Source organism: Rattus norvegicus, chromosome 3, assembly GCF_021556685.1.
Source record: "Rattus norvegicus strain SHRSP/BbbUtx chromosome 3, alternate assembly SHRSP_T2T, whole genome shotgun sequence".
In the NCBI taxonomy this organism is placed as follows: Eukaryota; Metazoa; Chordata; class Mammalia; order Rodentia; family Muridae; genus Rattus; species Rattus norvegicus.
In genome coordinates, this window is record NC_141536.1 from 27,063,491 (window position 1) to 27,087,159 (window position 23,669).

The window sequence follows — 23,669 nt, forward strand, 5'->3', positions numbered from 1 at the left end:
ACCTTCTAGCTTTATAACACTGCCTATAACAAAGGTGTTTATCCCCTGGCATATTATTAATTCAACATTAAGTTACTGTATCTGTATATCATATCTCTATGTATTTAAATAAGTGATTTAAGATAGCATATCTCTTTATATCAGTGTATAAATAACTGATTCAATTTTCTAAAAAATATTGAGCTATAAGAAAGAAATCAATTGGGAGAAAAATTCAATAGCCATAAGTTATATTTCAAATCTTAAGTAGCAGTTCTGTTTGATTATGCAATCAAGGCTTGTATTAAAGAAGGTGACAATTGAATTTTACTCTGAACATTAATAAGTTATAGGATTACTATATATGTGAGATCTAGCTAATATATGCAGTTATTGAAGCTAATGAATGGAACTAATGAAAAGGAATTTCGCACCGTCTTCAGTGGTCTCTAGGAATTTCCAACGAGGACTTTCAGCTGATTTGATGGATAACTGTGAAAGCAGTGCATTACAAAAGATATAAAGATAATTTCTTCTTAATTTAGATATTAAATCTTAAGCACCAACATAAAGGGTGGCCAATAAAACTTGTGTTTTAAAACGTTCCGAAGTACTCAGCAGCCATGTTCCCTGAGTATGCAAGCATGTCTCATTAACCTTCATAGAAATGAGACAAAAAGCAGAGAAGGAGGACCATGAGTGTGGCCATCATAGTCTGGGGTTCTCGCACTGGCTGGGTCACTGGCTGTGTTATATGGTCCCCTGCATGTTATTCGACTTCTCTGAGTTTCTTTTTCCACAGTACTGGCTCATCAGAAGAGCCTCTCCCTCATGCACTCAGAGTAAAGAATGTGGTGTTTGCCATTTGTCATGGCTGCCACTCATTCTCCTGTGAATCAGCCGTCCCTCCCCACTTCTCAGTGAATATGAAATTATGGGAAGTGTCTCAGATATAGACTTTATTTCCCATTGCAAATTAAAATTAGGGAGATAGAGAGGTGGACCCACGTTTAAGAACACTTGCTGCTATTGTTAGAGGACCTAGGCTTGGTTTCCAACACTTACCTGGGAGCTCAAAATCATCTGTAACTTCAGTTCCAGGGATCCAATGTCTTCTTTTAGCCTTTGAGGCACCAGGCATACATTAAATACATACACATACTGTTATGGTGTGTATATGCTAGGCCCAGGGGGTAGCACTATTAGGAGGTGTGGCCTTGTTGGTGTATGTGTGTCTCTGTGAGTATGTGCTTAAGACCCTCACTCTAGCTGTCTGGAAGTTAGTCTTCTGCTAGCAGCCTTCGGGAGAAGATAGAGAACTCTCACATCCTCCTGCACCATGCCTTCCTGGATGCTGCCATGTTCCCACCTTGGTGATTATGGACTGAACCTATGAACCTGCAAGCCAGCCCCAACTAAATGCTGTCCTCATTAGAGTTGCCTTGGTCATGGTGTCTATTCATAGCAGTAAAACCCTAACTAAGACATATAGACACAGGCAAAATATTTAGACATTCGAAATATAAATATAATGTAAAAGTCTTAGGAAATAAATGTGCTCACTAGGTTCTTTATTTAATTCTTGGTAAGGGATTAAGTAGCTGAAACCAGTCTCTAAGTATGCCACAGGCTGTCATTCATTTAACATGTCTATAGAGTCAAATTCTCCTGGCACATTCAGCCAAACAGATGAAGAAATGAGCAGTTCCAATTTAAATGGAAGGATGTCATGGGAGTGAACTGGGGATACGGTTGACTTAGATTTACCCATTATCAATTTTATTTTAACAAATGTTTACCCTCTTGCTGTACAATTGCTCTCCTTCTCAAGTGGAGTTGAAAAATTAGGCTAATTTAAAATTAGACTTATGTAACTCTCTTGGGTGGCCGGTGGAAATCTAAAGCTGAAGAAAGAGACAGGGAGAAAATTAAAGGTGTCAATCAAGAAAGAAATTGACAATTCTAAGATGGGGGGGTCTTATAACAATCACTGTTAGGAGTGGATAAGTGAGGCGAAAGAGAGGTTGGTTTCCAGAGATTAAGCACAATAGCAGCTGAAAATGACAGGGAATGGAGTGATGAGAGTTCAGGAATAGATTATGAAGTACAATTCCAAAACACTGAAGAGAAATTTCCAAGTCATGAGGTAGGAAAGCGGATACACAAAGTTTGAAGGGTAGTTAAAAACCACATGTATGCAGCAAACGGTACAAATCATAAGTAGATGGCTGAAAGAAGTATGTTGTACTTTGTAATTAATTTCAACATGAGGGCATAGTTCTCCAGGTCCTGTTAGGCATGTTGCTGAAGTATTATGAATGTACCTTCCTGGTCATATCCAGGAGACACTTTCTCACAGCAGATTTCCTGGTCGTCTGGATTTTACCGTCATTTGCCCTTTCATACACAGTGTTCCCTGTGCCTTGGGTGTGAGAGTCGTCTTGTATCAACTGGGGCTGGGTACCACGTGCTCACTTCCTCATGGCTTTTCAGTAGATGTGCTAAGATGGAGAGAAGGACTCTCAAGGGGATCTAACTCTAGACAAAGGACTACAGACAGCTAAAAAATGCTAAGAGCAGGAGAAATATTATTCCTCAGGGTTGAGTTCTACTTCATTTTACCAAGTGGTCAAACCTAAAATCATATACGTAAAAAAATTGAGCATGCTATGTTTGTATATATAGGTGTGTGTTTATGTGTGTGCATGCACACATACAGAAACATATGCACACAAATATGCATGCTAACACCATTCATAAGGGAGGAACTTTTATGCTTTTATTGTTACCTAGTGCCCCCATTCCTAATGCGGTCTCAATTAGTATTATTTAATGACTTGTAAGTTTGGGAAATAACCAATATTTAGAGGTTAGAACTTTGGTTCTAAAATTCTCCTAAAGTCCCTTTAAACTCTTTGGCACTTTATAGAAGTACAAAGCTTGCATGTAGGTAGACCTTTTGTGCTTGGCTTATTAGCAGATTCTAAGCTTAATTCATCTGTGCTGTCTTCAGCCGGTCTCGCTTGTTTATATTTCCTTTCCCATACAATATTAACAGGAAATACAGCACAATTTTTATATTTGGAGGAGAGCAGATGCTTGGTATTTTTTTTTAAATCGAAGCCTGTTACTATACATGCTAGTTAGGCTGTTATTACAAATTACTTAGGATAAGCCTCCATCACATTTCTGGTACATCTGCTTCTTACGCTCCCTGGATCATAAGTTGCGTGTGAATTCAGTCATAATCAGCAGTATCCACTTTCCTGCGGACTTATGTCAATTTGCTACACACTCCAAGCAGTATGTTTGAGAGCAGCTGTTTCCCAACGCACCCAACAAGTGCTGTGGCCAATTTTGGTATCAGCTATTCAGTGACCTGATTACTCATGAGTTCAGAATCTTCCAAATACATGCTTTCAAACACGTGCTATATTACTTGGGTGTTTTCTTTTGTGAAATGCTTTTTTTTAAAACACCCCCCCCCATTTTCTATTCTTATCGGCTGCTTTCTATTAGGTGGTAGGTCATGTACAATTTATTTTGAAAGAGAGAAGAACATTACGTTTTCAGTAGGAATCAAAGAGGAAACCACACTCCTATGAGAACAATGGATGCCGGAACTTTCATTTGTATGGGGAGTATAAGGTGCACAAGTGCTCTTCATAGTAAGGGGGAAATCTGGGTGACAAGGTCGAGGAAAATAAAACCGAGTAGCTAAGATGTCACAGGGAAGGCCATGAAAATTCAGAAGACATCAGTTTGCAGGGAGAGTTTCATCTGTTCTCGAAACTACATGACTGTTTATTAGTGAACAACCCACTGTGGGCCTGTGTACTGGAGGCTTTCGGTGGAGATCTCTGGCTCGGCGGTGTGAGGATTCAGGCGAAGGGGAGAGACCGCAAGGAGGGAGGGGGAATCGCTTCCACTGCCTCGTCTCCACTTCTGCCGCTTCAGTTGCTCCAAGATGCTGCACTGAGCTGCTCTTTGCTGAGTCAGGCTGGCCTGAGCTGGTGGGAGGCTGAGTAGCCAGCGAGGGGTTGTGCCAGGGGCCAGAGGTAGGGATGGGGAGCTTCTGGTGGCGGGTTTTTATTTTTATTTTTTTTGGGTGGGGGCAGATCTGTTCCCCAAGCGGCAGTGTTACAGCTTTTGTGACAGAAGCTCTCAGAAGACAGAGTAAATTCTCACACCTTTATTCCTTTCAGATAGGATCCTTATATAGTTTTGGGGTGGGTCAAGGTCTAACATTAGGTACTGCCTATTGGCTTGGTCTGAGAGTTGGGGGATATCTTTCTACAGGTGGAAGGGCTTAGGGTACTGCTCCTATGTGTCTGATGGCCACAAACCTTATTTTCCAGGGGCAGGGTCTTTGGGGAGCTGAAGGTATGTGACTGGGGCCTGGGGCCTGGAAACAGGCAAAACACTTAGTGTCCCTTCAGGGTTTCCAGAGTTTCAAACCTTAGCTCAACCAGGAACCTGGCTAACTTTCACAGCCTACCACTTCACAAGCCATTCTTTCTAGAACTCTGATTTCCATGCTGCTTTGATTTTCTTACTCTGCTACTTTTTTTCTATACTAACAACCTACAGACGCATAGCCTTAACCTCCACCATCTCCAGTGATTTTTAGCACTGCCCCTCAACTCAGCCATTGCTGCTCATTGAACGCCCTGGCTTGCACCACCATGATAAGTCAATAATTACTGCTAATCTGCCCACAACACTTTGACACCCAGCACTTATCTCAAGATCATGTGCTTCATCATTCTGCCAGACTTAAGGCTCAGCTCTAGTTTTCTGTCTTAGTCAATGTTTCCCTCTTTCCTTCTTTCTTTCTTTCTTTCTTTCTTTCTTTCTTTCTTTCTTCCTTCCTTCCTTCCTTCCTTCCTTCCTTCCTTCCCTCCTCCTCCTCCTCCTCCTCCTCCTCCTCCTCCTCCTCCTCCTCCTCTTCTTCTTCTTCTCTCTCTCTCTCTCTCTCTCTCTCTCTCTCTCTCTCTCTCTCTCTCTCTCTTTCTCTCACCCCCTCCCCTCTCTCATACTTCCTTCCTTCCTTCTGTTCCCTTTCTTCCTGATGCTAGCAAAGGAACCCAGGGACTTGAACCTCTTCCTCTTGAATGTTAAAATTCATTCACATGGAGGCCCCACATGATCTTATTAGAAATTTAATCAAACACTTTCACATTCTACTCTCTCTCTTTCTCTGTCTATCTTTACTCAACCAACTATTAAAGTTAGCAGGTATAATGAACAGAAGACCAGTGAAAAATAAGCCCCAATACATCACTTCCTTTTGCTAACCAAAGAGCAGTAGCGGCCTGAGACTCCTGAGCTACACAGAGAAGCACATCTGAGTGACAGGCCGGCGTTCTCTGACTTTCTGTGTCGTAGTGATAACATGGCTGCCTGAGACATACTGCTACTCAGGGAAGCAAGAAGAAAGAATGGAGAATAGGGTCAGTCTCATGTATCCCTTCTATGTGCAGTGCTAAGTCTTTTCCATGCACATGAAAGCAGAATGATATGGGCACCTTATTAAGAGTGAAAGAGTGTGCTGGAGAGATGGCTCAGTGGTTAAGAACACTGACTGCTCTTCCAGAGGTCCTGAGTTCAATTCCCAGCAACCACATGATGGCTCACAACCATCTGTAATACGATCTGATGCCCTCTTCTGGTGTGTCTGAAGACAGCCACAGTTGTACTCATATATATTAAGTAAATACTATTTTAAAAATTATTTGGAAGAGTCAGACTGAAGGTTAAAGAGATAAACTACAGACAAATGTAACATTTAGTAATTTATTTTTCAAAAGTCTCAGTGAGAACTTCTTGCGCTTTTTGTTCCCCATCAAGTATCTTACACATGGTCCGTGGCAAGTAGTGAGTATCAAATCATTACCCATCGAACTAGTAGATGAATAAATGGGTTGCTTTAGTCTCTCATCTCCTTTACCCTTTGCAGTAGCACACATACACGGATGCTCACATATTTGATGTGTAAATGCAGATGGTGGTGGATTTAAAAAGTTCTGCAAACCACTTCTTTTTTGTAACAGTTTTTATTTTTGCATGTGAATTATGCATCAGACCCAACCATAAGCTCTTTCAATTATTAATAAATAATAATAGCAATTATAATCCAATCAGGGTTAATAAAGTTGAATTAATTCTCAGCTGTGTATGGTGATACCTACCTGTAGTTGTAGCTACTATTTGAGAGGCTGGAACAGAAGAATCGTTGAGGCCAGCAACTTAGAGCCATCCTAGGCAACAGAAGAAGACCCCATTTCTTCAAACCAACACAAAGTCTCGCAGGTGGGGGCAAAGAGAGAGACATCGGGAAAGAGGAGGCAAGGGAGTCTGTAGAGATGGCTCACTGGATACCAACACTAGCTGAGTAAGCTGAGGATCCTAGTTCAAATCCCCAACACCAATGTTAAAAAGCTGGGCACAGCCACAGGTGCTTCTGTCACCCAATCACTAAAGGAGGAAGAGACAGAGGATTTCTGGGGCTTGCTCACCTGCCATCTTAGTTTGAAAAAAATATGACAAGCCCAGGCTCAGTGAGCAACACCGTCTCCTCAAAATAGGGTGGAGGTGATAGAGAGGAACAGTATAGTGCATATACTGCTCCTCTGACCACTGGATATGCACATAGATATGTGCGACACACACATACACACCACACACACACACACCACACATACGCACCACACACACACACACACACGCACACACACACACACACATTTAATTCTGAATACTGAATGATGAGGAAAACCACCAAAACCCAATAAATATCAAGCAGGTGCAATCAGTTTATAAAAGTTCCGTTATACCAAAGCAGCATCCATATATGAATGGTCACCAGAACTATTCATTTGTCTCTAGCATTAAATCCAAATTTTCCTTTGAAAAGTTTTACCTTCTGTGAGGACATCAATAAATGATTGACTGGGTTTTCTACCAAAACCTTGGCTGCAATGGTTGGCGTCAACTCCTAGTAAATTACAGTATCATACCAATAATGCTTACGTAGAGCATCAAGACTTGCATCGGTTTGAATGCATTAATAATAGACTATCTCCAATAATGCATTGGTGTCACATGGAGGGACAAAAGTCAAAGCATTTTCCCTTGTGTCATTTAACGAAGAGAGAGCCCAGATTTGAATTCTCTATTTGTTCTCCCTGTGTCTTCTGTCCAGTCTGAATCTGTGCCCTTTTGAATGCTGTCTTGTGAATGTGTCCCCGTATCTGTGTCTGTGTGTCAGAACATGTCTGTACTTAACAAAGGACTTTGCTCTCTTTCATTGAACAGCACCGAAAGCATCCCATGGGGGAAGGAATGAGGTACTTAAAGAAATCTTGAACAGAGTTTTACAAAGGATTAAGTCTCTGATTCCAGCTCACCCCACCCACCCAGAAAATGAACAGTAGGCAACTATCACTGTTTTTAAAACACTATCTGTACACTGCTTAGCTTATAAGATTTGAGGTGGGTATTAATTGTCTAAGGATGCTTTTAGCCTTCCTTTTCTGTCTTCAGCAAATGGTTATCATGACACACATTTAAACATGTGTGCATTAGTCATGAGTATGGAGCATGGCAGAGCACATAACTTGTGACTACATCTATGTATTAGTTTAGGGTGTAAATGTTTGTTACTTGAGAAATCCAAGGCAAATGAGGATTGTTATGAATTTTTTTTTCTCAAAGGTGGGTTAAACCAACAGAGTAAACTCATAGTAGGATAGCTGTCTTAATTGTAATTCATAAGTGACCTCGAAGTGTATTAACTCTGGCTGTGACCTACAACAGAAGCTCCTATCTCTTAGAATATAAGGTATATGATTATAATATTGCACTGTCACAATTGCAATGCCATAGTTAAACTGCCCTTTGTATATGTTTTATCATAATGCATTGCCATGAGGACTTGAGATGTTCATTCAATGAGATAGTTATTTCTAAGTATGCACGCACACATACTTTTTATATTATATTGCATGTATATACATATAAATAACGAACTTGGAAGATGTGTGCGGACTGTTTTCTGTAACTCAGTCTGAGGAGGTTAATGGTCCTCCTGCCACAGGTCAGACATGTACCCACCTGACTGATGATGAAAACAATGCTTATGTGAAAGAATTAACCTGCTATACAAACATTTAAGATTCTGATTTTATTATTTATTATTATTAACCACCTTTACCAGAAACTTTAAGTTATAGTTCACTTCAGGGAAGTTTAGAATTTTGCCATGGTATTCTCTGTAACAAAGTAGCATATATTTATATAGTTTATTCAGAAGTAAATATTTTAATGGGGCATTATAATAATGAGATTCAAACAAAGAACACTTTATACAGTATGGTGTGCTGGGGTGACCTTCTTTGAGAAGAGATGAGACAAAGCCGGTTCTCGCAACATGAGCAGAAATATTTTCTAGCTATGACCTTTTCTGTCAGGGCTGGATATATAGTAAGGACTATTCTCAGAAGTGTAAAGTATTAATAGGTTTGCAAGGAAGAAATGTTTCAGTATAATTTAATTTTAGAACTTTAGAAAAAAAAGAATAAGACAGTGCATGAGGGAGGCAGAGTCAGAGGCAGCCTCTTACAAGCCATACAAACTCCATGGAGACCCACGGTTGCAAGGTTTTGGCTATTTAAGAAAGTAGATCTATTTTAATTTTTGAAAGAAAAGTCCAGCCTGCCAGGATGAAAATGGACTGGAATGTAATAAAAGTGGGCACAATGAAATAGTACATCATTATCATCAAAAAAACATGAAGACTTTCATTGTGATGCACCTCAGAGTAGTTTTTGATCCCTTGATTCTTATCTTTCCTTCTGTTATAATCAAAATGGGTATTTAAATAATCACTGAAGGTTGTTTTTACACTGAATTCCTGAAATATGAGCTAGACTTGAATCTGTCAAGGGAATTCGTGGAAAAGCAAATTGAAAATGTATACTTACATACATATAGATACATGTAGGTGTGTATATGCATGCTTAAGAAAATTAAAAATGCTTCAGTGACACATAAAATGATTGCTAAAACATAAGTCTTCTCTTTTGTAAGAAGTGAAATAAAAGAAAAATTTAAACAGACTATCCTATTAACTCTGGCTGTTGGAGTGGTAGAACAGTGTTGTGCTACACAAAGAAAATTATCCATAGTATGCATAATTCTGCCCATGGGAGATCCAGAAATTACAAAGTCAAAATAAATTGGTGAGGATCAGTGCTCAGGAATCTAAAGTTATAGAGCTGTTTCTAAGAAATCTTTATCAGGTGTTTTATTTAAGACTTGATTAAGTGGACCATATAAGATAAAAGTAATTAATTCCCAGTGGAACAGTATTCTAGACACCAGATGTTGTTTTAGGATTATGGATCTGGGAAAAGCAAGCCTCCTAGTTGTCAATCAGGATTTGTGATGTTTCATCCATCCTTATTTTAGGCATGAGGGAGAAGTGTTTTTCTGATATTAAACCTCGTAACTCAAGGACCTTCTGAAGGAGATGTTATAGTCAGAGGATTTTGTTTATGTTTTTGTTTCCTTTTGATTTTTAGATGATGCACATTTTATAATTAGTTGTCTAGGATTCAAAGCTGTTTCCCTAACACTAATTTTTCTCCCCCATTACTAATCAGGAAAGACTGATTTGTCTTTGTTATAACAAAAAGTTTGAAAATTCCAACATAAAATGTACATACCCATATTAATATATTTAAACTAATTTGCTACTGTAATATGAAAAACCATGGAATTCTGTGAGTATCTGGCACCAAAAACTCCACATAGAATAAAAAATAAAATACAGAAATCACCTATGTAGCTTTCTCTTTCCAGTTAATTTTCCAAGTGAGTTATTAAAACAGAAAAGTTTAGGACTGTCAGGTTAAAAGTTAGTTGAGATGGAGAATGCTCATTTACCCACAAAACATCTACATAAGGGGAGAGGGAAGGTGGGGATTTATTATCTATAATAAATCTTTTTCATTCTTTTAGTTGTGTTTGTTTTTTAATGTGTGTGAGCATTTTTCCTATACATAGACATGTAAACCAGATATATGTCTAGTATCTATACAGGTCAGACGCAGACTTTGGATCTTCTGGAACTGTACTTTCAGATGTTTATGGATACAACCAAACACATGTCCTCTGCAAGAGCTGCAAGTGCTCTTAACCACTGAATCATCTCTCCAGAACAGGGTCAAGACAGGGTCTTATTTGCAGTTATCTGACCTAAAGCCTGTCACTTTCCTGCCTCAGCAGGAGTCTTGGAAATGAAAGCATTCATCACCACAGGCAGCTTAAAACATTGGCTATGATGGAAGAAACTTAGGAGAGGTCTCTTCAAGGATTATTGTATAGATTTTAATACAATATCATCACATTTCGTGTATAATTAAAAACAGACAAAAAGGAAAGTTGTTTGGGGAGTTTACTGCTAAGATTGGTATAGAAATTATCCAAAAAGTATCTTCTCAGAGGATGTTTCTTGATTTCCCATCAAGCTGGAGATGTCTGCAGATAAAGATGTCATTTCTAAGTAAAGAAAAAAGTTAAAATTTTTCCCCACCTGTGGCAGAATCTTTACAGTTAAATGTCCATTACTTTTATTCCTTGGTTTGACCTCGACCTGATCAACAGGCAAAAGCCTGCTCTAAAGATTCTCCTTGTTGCTTTCATTCTATTAGTAAACATAGTGGCTCTTACAATTTTAATTACATATCAGCAATTACAAGCCATGATATTTTAAGTAAAAACTGCTATTGGCAAATATCTCAGGAAGAAACGAGAAGTTCGGATCTTCATTTGAGCATTGAAAACAACTCTAACCTTAGAACATGTCAAGCTCGCTCTGTGCTGTCCTTGGTGCTGAAGCTAAGCCATAGCTGATCATAATATTCATGCTTACGTTAAGCCATAGCTGATCATAATATTCATGCTTACTCTATGGCATTCTTACAAGAGGAAAGTGAAATATTTCTCACAGGTTCAACTCATATGTTACTTTCCTGACTTTAGGGAAATTGTTCTCAATCTGTAGGTTGTGACCCCCCTTCAGGATCTAGCAACAGTTTCACAGTGATCGCCTAAGACCATCAAAAAGCATAGTTATTTACATTATGATTCATAACAGTAGCAAAATTACACTATAAAGTACCAATGAAGATAATTTGATAGTTCTGGAGTCACGACATGAGGGACTGTGTTAAAGGTTAAGAATCACTGCTTTAGAGATCCTGTGTGTGAAATTCTTGACCTTCACATAAAAGTTTTTGTATCTCTGTGTCTGGAAGAATGCATGAGAAATACATCACTGGCTTCCTTTTGTTCTGCCTTACAATTATTTCTACACCTATTTCAACTCTCAAGTATAGGAGGCTTACATCAGTAGAGTATCAATGACTAACTCCACAAAATTCACAGGCTGCCGACTGTGCTGTCCGTAAAGTGATTTATTTTAAGTACACGGTAGGTCTGTGAATACATATGTGTGTGCAATCAACAAAAGTGTGGGTCAGGCAAGTTGATGGATCACAGTGTTGCATGAGGAACAGAATTTTAAGTATGATTATTTTCAGGAAAACTGCAAATAGCATCTAGCTACCCTAAAATTCTGATCTGCATAATTTTGTTAGTTTTGAGATCACTTTCAAAATCAGAGTATTCCATTAGGTCATTAAAAATTAAACGAACTAAATTAAACATGAGAGATTACCTTAAGCTATTTTCTCACTTAAGCCAACTGAAATAAATAAATTAAAATGCTCAAGTTCATTTTCTGTTTGTAGGAGCTTTGTCAGTCAGGCCTAAGATTGTGCAAGAAGATGGTACCACTGAGTCTATTTTCTTGCTTTTGTATGTATGAGATTAAATAAATAAAGGAGTTCAATAAAGGGTAGCCAGTGGTAGAGTTCTAGTCTTGAATACATATATCCTAGAGTTCTATGCCCACCACTGAAGAAGGTTGGGGAGATAATTAATTAGGGAGTGTAAAGGATATAAATTGTGAGACAGAAGTTTCCACCTGAAAATTATGGCATGCTGCAGAGCCTCTGAATTAGTTTGCTCTTCCTGTCTCCTGAGTCCATTGGTCTTACTCTCCAAGCAGCATTTATTTGCCTTATTCCTTCAAAACAGACACAAGAGATTCCACTAAATTTACTAGAAAGATGTCCCTTCTCTCGTTTCCACTCATTCCCAGGTTTACAGAGCACATCATATGCTGGGAATTGAATCCAGGGTCTTATACTACCTAAAGGCTTTATCACTGAGATGTCACAGGAACTTGGTGTTAGCCTTTTAAACAATAAGACTAAAAAGATGACTGTTGGAAGATGTTTTTGTACACTGAGTAAAGGTCGTCTTTGTGTTGATATTCAATTGCTGATCTGCGTACCAGCAGAGAGTTGAGGACAGGCTGGACTTTGTTGTTTTTATGAAGCAATACCTGTCTTAATGTTTTGCAAACATTCTTCTCCACTACTTTCTGCTTGGTTAATGTAAAGCTGTCAGCCAATTAGCAAGGCAGAAGAGAATACCAGTCAGTTGGTCCCAGAGAGATGAGAGGGGAGAGAGAAGGACCAGGAGGAAAAGAAGTGTGGGAGACACATGGAGGTACCAAGAGGAGTTGCCACAAGATTGTGATGAGAGAGACACACATGGAACAGAAGGACTCAATGCAAGAGCATTTGGTGAGTCACAGGTCGTTTGTCTGGGTATTATTAGCCTAGTCAGGTTAAAATATCTCAGAACCTGCCCAGCCAAGGATTGAAGCTTGTTAATAAAAATACTAGGTCACTGTCTTTCTTCAGGAGCTAAATTATGTACCCTACAAGTGAGAACAGAGTAACAGCTGCTACTTCTGGTAATAGACTATGATTTGGGTGCTGCTATTCAGAACATTTTCTCAGAAAACCCATTAGTGACCTTTCATCGGGGCTCAGATGAGAGAACTGATTCTGCAAAAGCACTTGCCCTGCCCGCTTAAGCAGATAATGAAGATTGGTGTTGGAGTCTACTTAAAAACTATGTTTTCAATGGCTGGCACGGAAGATCTCTTCCCACTAAACCATCTCTCTTTATTCATTCAAATTAATCCTGCAGTGGCAAAGAAATCTCAGCAGGTATGAAAGACAAAGTAAAAATAAATAATTATTATTTCTTATCATCTCTTTCCTTGAGTGTTAGCTTAGTCCCAGCTTTCAAGGATAGGAAATAGTGAGTAGTCCAGGTAAGGGTCTCATCCATGCCAGCATTCAGAAATGACCACTCAGAACCGCAGAAACGCATTCTCCAACTCATGTAGAAAGATCTGAGTACACGTTACTTCCACCTATCCTTGTGGGTAGTTCATGCAGCTGCCCCTCTAACAGCAGCTCTGGATGGCGGCCTACAGAGTCCATGCACTTGCATTTCTTTAGTGCTTCATGTGGCACTGAAAGAGTTCCTTCTAATTAAAATTGTGCAAGCCTTTAGAGGATTGGATGAGATTTACACAAACCTCCACAGATTTGCAGCAGGAAGTCCCCGAACACTTTTCAGGATCTGGGTTCCATAACACATTCAAGAGACTTGGTTCTTTAATCTCTATACCTTTCAGTTCTGGGAAGATTGGCTTTAAAGAGGAACCTAGAGAGAAGAGTGACTTGGGGAAACTCTACTCTCTTCAAAGAACTTATTTAGGCAGTTTGTGCAGACATAAAAGCATTTGACTTAAATTCTGACAAAGAACAAATACGTTAATAAACAAATACACATGTCACACATCTCACGATATCAACCCAGACTAACAGGATGAAATTTATACATATGCATGTTCTAATTTGTTTAAAATTTTGGCTAATATCACGGACATGGGACTGCCTTCTCAATTCTGAAGCTCTTGTTTAATTTTGTGTCTCTCCTCCCAATTAAGGACAGAACCATGATACTAATTCTTCTTTCCCACTTTACCATCAAGGAGTCTCTGACCATGTGAATCCCACTTCTAGAAAACTGAATCTTAAAGAATAATTTAGATTACATAGATGTTCATGTCAAAAAAAAATGTAGAAGTGATCCTCCTGTGAAAGAGATAACACACAGAAAGTCCACCAACGTTATAATAGCTCGGCGACTGATGCAGCTCAGTAAAGTTTGCTTATCCACATTTGGTGTTCAGCCCAAACCAAGCATTTGGTGGGCTCGTGTCAACCTGTTTCAAAGAATCATTCCATCTAATCCCTTCTGACACTCTCAACAAGTCATTTTACATCATAGTGAATGCTGTTACAAACAACCACACACACAAGTGTGTGTGTGTGTGTGTGTGTGTGTGTGTGTGTGTGTGTGTAAAAGCAGCTTGATTCTAATGAAATACCCATACTCCATTGCTTTAATTTGCACAGGTTAACTACTTCATGAGGATTTTCATTTTCATTTTTAGACTCGTCCTTCAACATAAATAAGAGTATAAAGATGGATTAGACATCCATTCCAATTTCATTTAGATTTTAAAGCAAAAAAAAAAGTTTTTGAGTCAGAATATTGCTATGTTGGCCTCAAAATTCCAAGGCCTCTGCTTCAATTTCCCAAGAGCTGGCCTTGTTATTAGTCACAATCATACCCGCTGAAGCACCGTTTCTACTCAGTAAGTCCTTTGATTTTTGTGTATTCCTTTCTCGTGACAAACTCTCTCTCTCTCTCTTTTTCTTTTTAAATTCAGAACACTTTCTTACTGGATTTCTTATCTTTAAAATTAAGCTCCCTGGGACAGGCAAGTCACAGAGCAATGTTCACTTTATCAGGAACTGTTGTCTCCTCGGCAAATACATTGCTTAAGTACCATCAATCGATACATCTGGGACAACGGGAACTGTGGAATCAATTTAGCGAGAAGAGTAAGTGTTACCCAGTAACTATGCACCTATGCATTAAAATATTTCTTTTTAAATCATCGGACTTCAATCTCTGGGTAGCTATTTGAGATATAATCCCAGATTCCTTCATTCGATTTCAGCTGGCCACTGACCTTCAGTGCGAGCATTTAGAATTCATCATCAGGCAGCGCTCTGCTGGGATAAAAGATTTGGGGATTTATTTTCTATAATGCACATTATTTGTAGTTTTCATCTTCTGCATTACTTACAAAAGCCTAAGGTCTAATACAACCTTGACTAGCAGAGTTCTCGGTACAAAAAAAAAAAAAAAAAACAAAAAAAAAAAAAAAACTTGCACGCTGAGTTATTTTGCAATGCAACTTGACTTCTGAAAACTACTTCTGTAGTTGCATGAGAAAGACTTTATCTCATCCCTTAAGACTCATTGTTTTCACTTCTGTTTTAATACTGAAGAGCCGCTGTTTCCATTGAGCCGCTCCTGTGACTAAAAGTGTCACAACCTAAACTACCAAAAAGTAGATAACCCTAGGTACTGTTTGGAAAGAATTGTGACCCACTGAATTACTGACTTTTGGTACAAAAGAGGCTTAATATAGAAAGTAATACTAATCCTTGCTCATACCACAGAGCTGAAAGAAAATGATCTCAAGGACGAGGACATATGACAGCCTTTTAAAGTTGTTACAAATAAAAGGAACAAACTTGTGAATTCTTGATTGAGATGATTGACAGAGATGGTAGAAAGATAGGAGGCTCTCTTATAGGTCTTAATAAGTTTGACAAAACTATTTATATGTCCCAGGCTAGCTTCCAATTTATGGTGTCCAGAGTACCCTGGATTAAAGGCATGTGCCACCACGCCCAGCCAGGTCTTGATTTTTGTTTTTGTTTTGTTTTCCCATGGTATCTCTGCATGACTGTGTCAACAGGGCAGTGAATTTGGGAGTCAAATGTTCTGAGACAGGAAACCTTATCAACTTCCATCCTCTACTCCACTCCTACCCCCTCTCTAGTAATTTAGTAGACCTCTACTTCTAAAGCTCATTGCAAAACCCAACATCAGACTTACCTAGCAAATCTGTTACTGCGAATTCACCACATGTCTACATTTCTCTACAAAGTCAAACCATGTTAACAGGCACGCACACTCATATAAATGTACACAGGACATTTCTTACTTATTTTTAAACAAATTTTCCCATCACATATTTTTCTTCTTATAAGAATATTATTCTAATTAAGTACACAGTATTATCTGGATTCGGAACAGAGTTAAGAAGGCTATGCAGGAATCTCAAAGACTTCACTATTCTGGAAGCTGTCTTATAAGAGGTCAAGCCCACAATTCGCCTCGAAGGAACTGAGGAGACTAGGGACCTGCCTAGCACAGTGTTAGTGGCTCTGGCTGTAGAGCTGCGTCATTCAACGGAGTTTGGTCTAGCACCTTTCAGTGAACATTCAGACACTGGCTTTACCAATGGCTAGAGTTACCCTTATGCGTGCTGACAAAGACCAGATGGCTACATCTCTAAGTCGGAATCCAGCTGGCTTAGCATGATGGTTGTTTGTCCACACCATTCGTGAATTTACAACCCTTATGAGCATACAAAACACACCTGGTAAATAACAGCCCGAAGTATTGACGTAAATACCTGTCTTGTGTTCTGCATTGTTCACAGGGCTTTCTTGGGTGAAGAGGGAAAATACCAAATATTAGTAAAAATTTCGCATATGCTGAACTTCCAAAATTATCAAAACAGAGAATACTCTTAACCCCCTTCAGATATCTCATTGTCTATATTGTTTTATAAATTCTGAAGAGATGGAGACGCGGGCATTAACCCTGTTCTGCATTCCTCTCCACTGATCAGGAAGACTGTGGGTACTGTGTTAAAGAGGCTTACAAAACGAAACTCATGTGGTATTTCTTATTTACCTGAGAGTAATCCAGAGCATTTTGAACTGCTATCTTTACCTAAAATCCACCATTTTAAAAGACGACCTCAGAGAAAAATATAATAAAACTGCATCCAGAACAAACCTCAATGACTTCGCATTTTTAGTTTAACATCAGGCTTTTCAGAGGCCTCTGTCCCTTTAACCACTTGTTTTAAGCCATGGACAGCCCCTTCCATGACATTTTGGGAGTGGACACAGAGCTTTTGCTCCATGTGGCTTTAAGCTGTTTGCAGACAGGGCTCCAAAGGCAGCACAAAGCATGGCTTCTCCGTGCCCTGGAAAACAGGGAATTGTATAATTTGTAATGGATCGTTTTTTATTCATCACACAATCACTTCAGGATTCATGTGCCAAGTTAGTAACATCATATTAAACAATGAACTGGCTGCGAGTCCATCCATAGTAAATGATTTCAGGTTGAGGACTTCACCTTAAAACATACACATCCTGGAATCCGGCTCATGGCTAATATTAAACCAAACCCAAATGGTGCTGAGTTTTTGATCGCACTACTAAGACTGAGTGCTTGGGTGACAAGCCTGTGGTCTTTGGGAAAAGGAAAGAAGATAAAAGCATTGTGGAAGACATGAAGCTCTTTGAGCCCAGAAGTGGCAAAGCTGGCAAGAGGATGAAGATTGAACTAGGTACAGTTGTGACACTTGGGACCTGCATGTATCTGAACTGCTTTCCATCTGCTTATAATAACCCAAGATTTTGTGCTCCCATTAAAGTTTTTTTGGAGGAGGTCTCAAGTCTAACTGGATGTGTGAGTGAGCTGAATGAGTGCTAAGTTTATGAGTGTGAATTAGAACTCTCTTACAAAGAAAATCCAACATCAGATGAGAGAATATCTACCAGCCGTTGTATGATTTTTGTTTATTCTTCTGCCTTACTTCCTCAACATTTTCACTTATTGCATCAGTGTATAGAACAAGATTGGAGATTTGCAGAAGAATATGTACAAGGGGAATGAATGTATTGGGAAAGGTGCCTACCTTTGGAACATAATCTGAGCCATCCAGGCCCATTTGTTTCCTATTGCTCTAAGTGAATAGTATAGCCTATTCATAATTCACTCGTGAGGAAGTGTTGTTCTATTTAACTTGTGGTTCTAAAGGTTGAGAAGTCCAAGATCAATAGCTGGGATTTTTGGAAACTGCCTTTCTACAGTACATTATACCCTGGCAGGAGACATCACCTGGGAAACAGAGCAAGGACAAAACTGGTTTTGTTTTCTCTCTTTTACTCTTCTAAGTCATCCTCAGTAATGCCACTATACAGCACATTATGATTTCACCTAAAATTAACTACTACCTAAAGACCCTCACCTCCAAATGTCATTTATATATAAGTCTCAGGGTAAAGATTACAGCCATTGAACTTTGAGAGACTCTAAGATCATAGTTTCAGCAAAATGAGAAGGTAAATGGTGTCAAGGAGAAGGTATAAACTAAAGGAAGGGGTTAGTAGGGTCTCTGAGCCAGGACAACTAGAAAGGACCAGTTTATAGAAGCCCAAGAGCTACAGCAGAAACTGCTGCATCATGCGTCCTGATCTTAACTAGAGTGTTTCAGAGGAAAAGCAGGGTGTTCTTTGAACCTGTGGTTTAGAAAGTTCACTGGAGAAAGGCAGACTGGATTTGCATTTGAGAAATAAATGACCAGAATTATTCAAGGATGGCTAGAAAGTAAGGTATTGTGTTGGCCAAGCACAACTGTATTTCATGTAATTGTGTCAAAATGCTTATGCAATAACCATCTGCGGTAAATTTTGGTATAAAACCTGTTGAAAAATTGTGACTTTAAAAAAAAAATTGTATAAACTAGGAAAACAAGCTTTTAAGTCTTCTCCTCCTCCTCCTCCTCCTCCTCCTCCTCCTCCTCCTCCTCCTCCTCCTTTTTTCCTTTTCTTTTTTCCTTTTCTTTTTTCCTTTTCTTTGAATTGCAAGTCATCTACTCCATTTAAAAATAGTGGAACTAGCTAAGGAAGGGCTCAGTTTTATGCTTTCTTTTAAGATGCTGCCATCTAGCGAATCTTCTGTAAAATTACACTGTGATCATCTCAAGTTTGTATCTTGCCACAATCCCCACTTTAATAATTTATGTTTTCTGCCATCCATACAAAAAAAATGTACATTCAATAAAATGTACTATGAGAGTCTGGAGTGGGTTTCTGATATGATGCCATGGCTGTGACCACAGGGCATTAATAACAGGATCCAGTAGGTGAACTTGGTGCCTTCTTCATAGTCCATACTTTATGAATAATTAATAATGAAATAACGTACAGACTTTTCTTTGGGTATTCTAAGAAAGTTAAACTCTTAAAAATGTATAGAAAGATAAGTTTGAAAAATTCTCTTGTTAAAAAACTATTCCTCTAATTAGAAATGTGAGTAAGTAGAAAGATCACTTAAATTTTATGACTTTGTTTTTTTGTTTGTTTTTTTCCAACACAGAATTTCAGATATATGAGTATCTCACAATGCATGGTAACAAATGTGCTTGTCTATTAAGCCTAATTGTGAATCTTCAAGCCCAGATTCTGATGATCTCTAAGTCTTCTTGTTGTGGATTTCTTGTATTGCTTCCCAGTCAGTTTCAAGAGGTGTATTACTATAGATAATTTCTTGCTTATATGATATATATTCCTCAATTTGGGGTAAAAATGGTACAAATTCATCTCTCCACATGAGAAGAAAACAGTAATATAAGGTAGATATTATGGATAAGGTGTTCCTTTTGTGAAATAATAGAAATAAAGTCATATTCTAATAAGTATAGTTTTTGTGAACTGAATTTCCAAGACTAAAAGCCACACCTGTATTAAGAATTCTACAAAGTTGAATAGAATAATGACTCAGAAGAACACCAGAGACTGTGGAGAGCTTGAATGTGGTACTGTTGGAGCACAATCATCTTAGGCTACCTTTAGTCTCATGCATTGTTCGCCTCTGGGTGGGAGCTGCCCTCCTTGTCACTATCAGGTGCAATATTTGGGAGTGTTCTAACAAAAGCAATTGCCTTCACCAGCCAATAGACTTAGAATATCATTAGAGAGCATCTGGGACCTGTAACAGATTTTTCTATTTTCTTACATCAACCTGATATTCATATGAAAGTACTTGAGAAAGTGACACGATATATGACTTTCTTTTGTTCTGTTACTCATTGCAGGAGTAACACACATCTGTGTCAGGTACTGGCATGAGTCTCTCATGCTCAGTATTACCCCACTTGGTGGATGTTGGAGAGTTCTTTCCAGAGGTTGGACTTTCCTTGCCTCAATGGATGATCTATGGATTTGTTTTGAGACGATAGTTGAAATACAGTTCAGTTTGGATTCTATTTTGTTTCTGAAGCATTTGGTTCAAAGTTAACCATTAAGTTTCTTTCTAGGGGCTGGAGAGATGGCTCAGTGGTTAAGAGCACTAACTGTTCTTCCAGAGGTCCTGAGTTCAAATCCCAGCAACCACATGACAGGCATTTCGTTTATTTCTGGTTTTAGATGTGTTAATTTGCTTGAATTTGGCCTTTTCCCTCCAATATCTAATTTTGTGTTTTACTGTGGCCTGTCTATCAGAAACTCCATGATATACAACCAATCGAGAGGGAAATCCAGACAGATAAACTTAATTGTGGGATGGAAGGAATTTTATTGGCTAAGTTGGAAAGCAAGCTTCGCACCCATCTCCCAGTATCTTCAGTGTCCACACATTATCTGTAAATATTCAACATGGAAACATCCAGGGCAAGTCTTAGATATAGTGGAAGAAAAGGACAGGATGAGAGATAAAGAGGGAGTGTCTGCCAAAAGTACTATGCAGATTTCACCCAAAGCGCAGGTCCCTAGCCAGCAGAGAGTAGCTTGTAATGTTGGGGTGGAAATGGGAAACGAATTGAAAAAAAAAGGGAAATATTTGGAGAGAAAGTATTATTTGGTATTCCTCCTCATTTTGTGTTTGATGTTTTCATTAATTCAAATTTGGAAAAAGTGGAAAACTAAAGATAATTTGGCTTACCGTTTCCTCGCTGGAGAAAATTTTTTTGTTTCTGGGTTGATGTTCTTTGTTTGGGGCTTTCTTTGTTCTTTTCTCTTTTTGTTGTTGTTTGTTTGTTTGTTTGTTTGTTTGTTTGATTTACTGTTCTTGCAGCATGTTATTGATCAATTTAAAATTTTATCTCATCATGGTTTACTTTTGGAAATTCATTTTCATCTAGAAATTTGCCAAGTTCTTTACATTTTTTAAACTCACTGCAATATCCTTCAAGAGAAGGCCTGATAAGCTTTGAAATTCCTTGATAATTACGGTAATGGCCGTCCTTCCTTGCTAATCTTATTGACTTGGGTCTTTTCTCTCTCCTGTTTGGTTGGGGTGGACTAAGGCCTTGTTAATCTATTTATCTTTTCAAAGAACCTCCCCTTCATGTTATTGACACTTTGTATTATTTATTTTGTTTTCTACTTCACAAATTTCTGCCCTGATTGTCATGACTTCTCTCCCTCTCTTATATGGTGTTTGTTCTTTTTCCAGAACTTTTAGTGTGTCTATTAATTTACTTATTTGAGATCTCTCTTATTTCTTTTCTTTTTTCCTTCATTTCCCTGTTTTCTTTCCTTGTCTTTAATTTATTTGTTTCATTTACATTTTTACTTTGTTTTCTATTTTTAAATATTTTTAATCACGTTTTTCCCACAAACTCTTCCAGATGTCCTTCCTCAACCCAACTTCATGTTCTTTCTCTTTTTAAAAAATAAGATTTTAAAAAGACAGTCAACTACTACAAACCAATCGATTTCTTTATGTAAGCATGAAGAGCTACAAACTTCATTTCCATAAGTTTAAATATGTTGTGTTCTCATTTTTATTTAATTCTAGTAATGGTTTTATTTTTTCCTTGATCTTAATGTTAAATAGTGTATTATTTAATCTCCATAAGTTTGTGTGGGGTCTGGAGTTTTTCTTGCTGCTGTAGTTCTAATGCATTGTAGTCAGAGGGAATACAAGGACTGATTTAAAATTTCTTCTATTTACTATACTTGATTTATGGACTAATGCATATTGTATATAATGAAGTGTTTGAATGGCATGCTATGTAGATGTCTGTTAAGTTCATTTGATCTATGATTTCATTTCATTAAAATATTCACTCATTTATCTATTATTTGTGGGAAATGACTTGTCTATTGGTGACAGTAGGATATTGAAGTCACATCTACTATTGTGCTGGACTTAATCTGTAACTTAGTCTCTGACAGTACTTATTTTATGAAATTAGGTATGCCAGTTTTCAGGACATATATGTTTAGAATAGCAATGCATCTTGGTTGATTGCTCCATTAATAAGTATGGAATTGTTGTCTTTACCTTTTTTCACTAGGTTTGGCTTAAATTACATTTGCCAGATATTATAACAGCCCGCTGTGCTTGTTTGTAGGGCTATTTGCCTGGGATAGATTTCCATTTTTTCATTCTAAAGTAGCAATTTGGTGACACAGTGTATTTTTTTTTTTTGGAGTCAACAAATATATGACACATGCGTTTTTTGATCCAATCTATTAGGCTGTGTTTGCAGATTAGGGAATTGAGACCATTAGCATTCAGGGTTATTGAAAGCTGGGTATTGATTCTGGCCATTCTGCTGATTTTGTAGGGTATTTTCTTTTTTCTTCCCTCCATGGCTTAGTATGACTTATTTCTTTCAGTAGCCTCGTGGAGGGATGATTTATGCTTCTCTTACACTTGTAGGACTTCTTTAAGTGTTTTGTGTAGAGCTAGCTTAATGACCACCAATTTATTTAGACTATCTCTATCACAAAAGTTCTTATTTTTTTCCTTACATTAGGGTCATTAGCTTTGCTGTATGTAGCACCCTGGACTGGCAGTGGTTATCTTTCAGAACTTAAAACACATCATTTCAAGACCTTCTAGCCTTTAGACTTCCAGTTGAATAATGTACCATTCTTCTGATGGCCTTTATATAGGTCTAGGTGTTTCTGCCTTGCAGCTTTTAGTATGCTTTCTTTGCCCTATTTATATAATGTTTTCGTGAGAGCATGATTAAAGGAAGTTCTTTTAGGTCTTATCATTCTGAATAGGCATCTCTTTTCTGAACTCTGCTAATTTTTCAATCCTGACTCTTTAAAAAATGTTTTCTATACATTTAGAATAAGTTGCTTCTCCTTCTCTTATGAGTACAACTTGTGATCTGGTCTTTTTAGAGGGACCTTATACATCTTGGGATTCCCACTAATGTCCTTTCTCACTATCCTTGTTGGATTCCTCTAGTCTTTCGACCTTGTCTTAAAGCTCAGTGTTTTCTCCTCTTACTGGTCCATTCTATTGTTGAGACATGGTTAAATTTTTATTTAGCTACTTTTGATCTTACTTTACTTACTATGACTTTTATATCATGTTAGTTTTTCTTCAATAGTTTTTTTTCTTTTTTTGAACTCTTTCATATCTTCTATGCCCCTCCTTATTGTGTTTGGCTATTTGTGTCTTTGAACATGTTTATGATCATTATTTCAAGTTGTCTCTCTAGGAGGTCATCTAACTTACTCATACTAAGTATCATTTCTGCAGGAGTAACTAATTTTGAAGGAGTTATGTTGTCTTGTTTGCTAATGTTTCTTTTATTAATGCATTGAGAAATGCATTTGATGAGACTTCTTTGCTTGGTTTAATTTTAGTCAACTATATTCTTTTGGTTGGAGGATTTGTACTGTTCACATGAGATTCGGATGAAGAAGTGTGGATTGTATAATTCAGAAAATAGCTTTTGCACATCTGAAGCTCTGGATACCTGGCATAAACTCTATAAA

At 38.1% G+C, this 23,669-nt stretch overlaps 1 protein-coding gene across 1 annotated transcript in view; it reads left to right on the forward strand.

Annotated features, from left to right (window-relative positions):
* Kynu (kynureninase) overlaps positions 1-23,669 on the forward strand; it is a 150,764-nt gene that overhangs the window by 66,141 nt on the left and 60,954 nt on the right.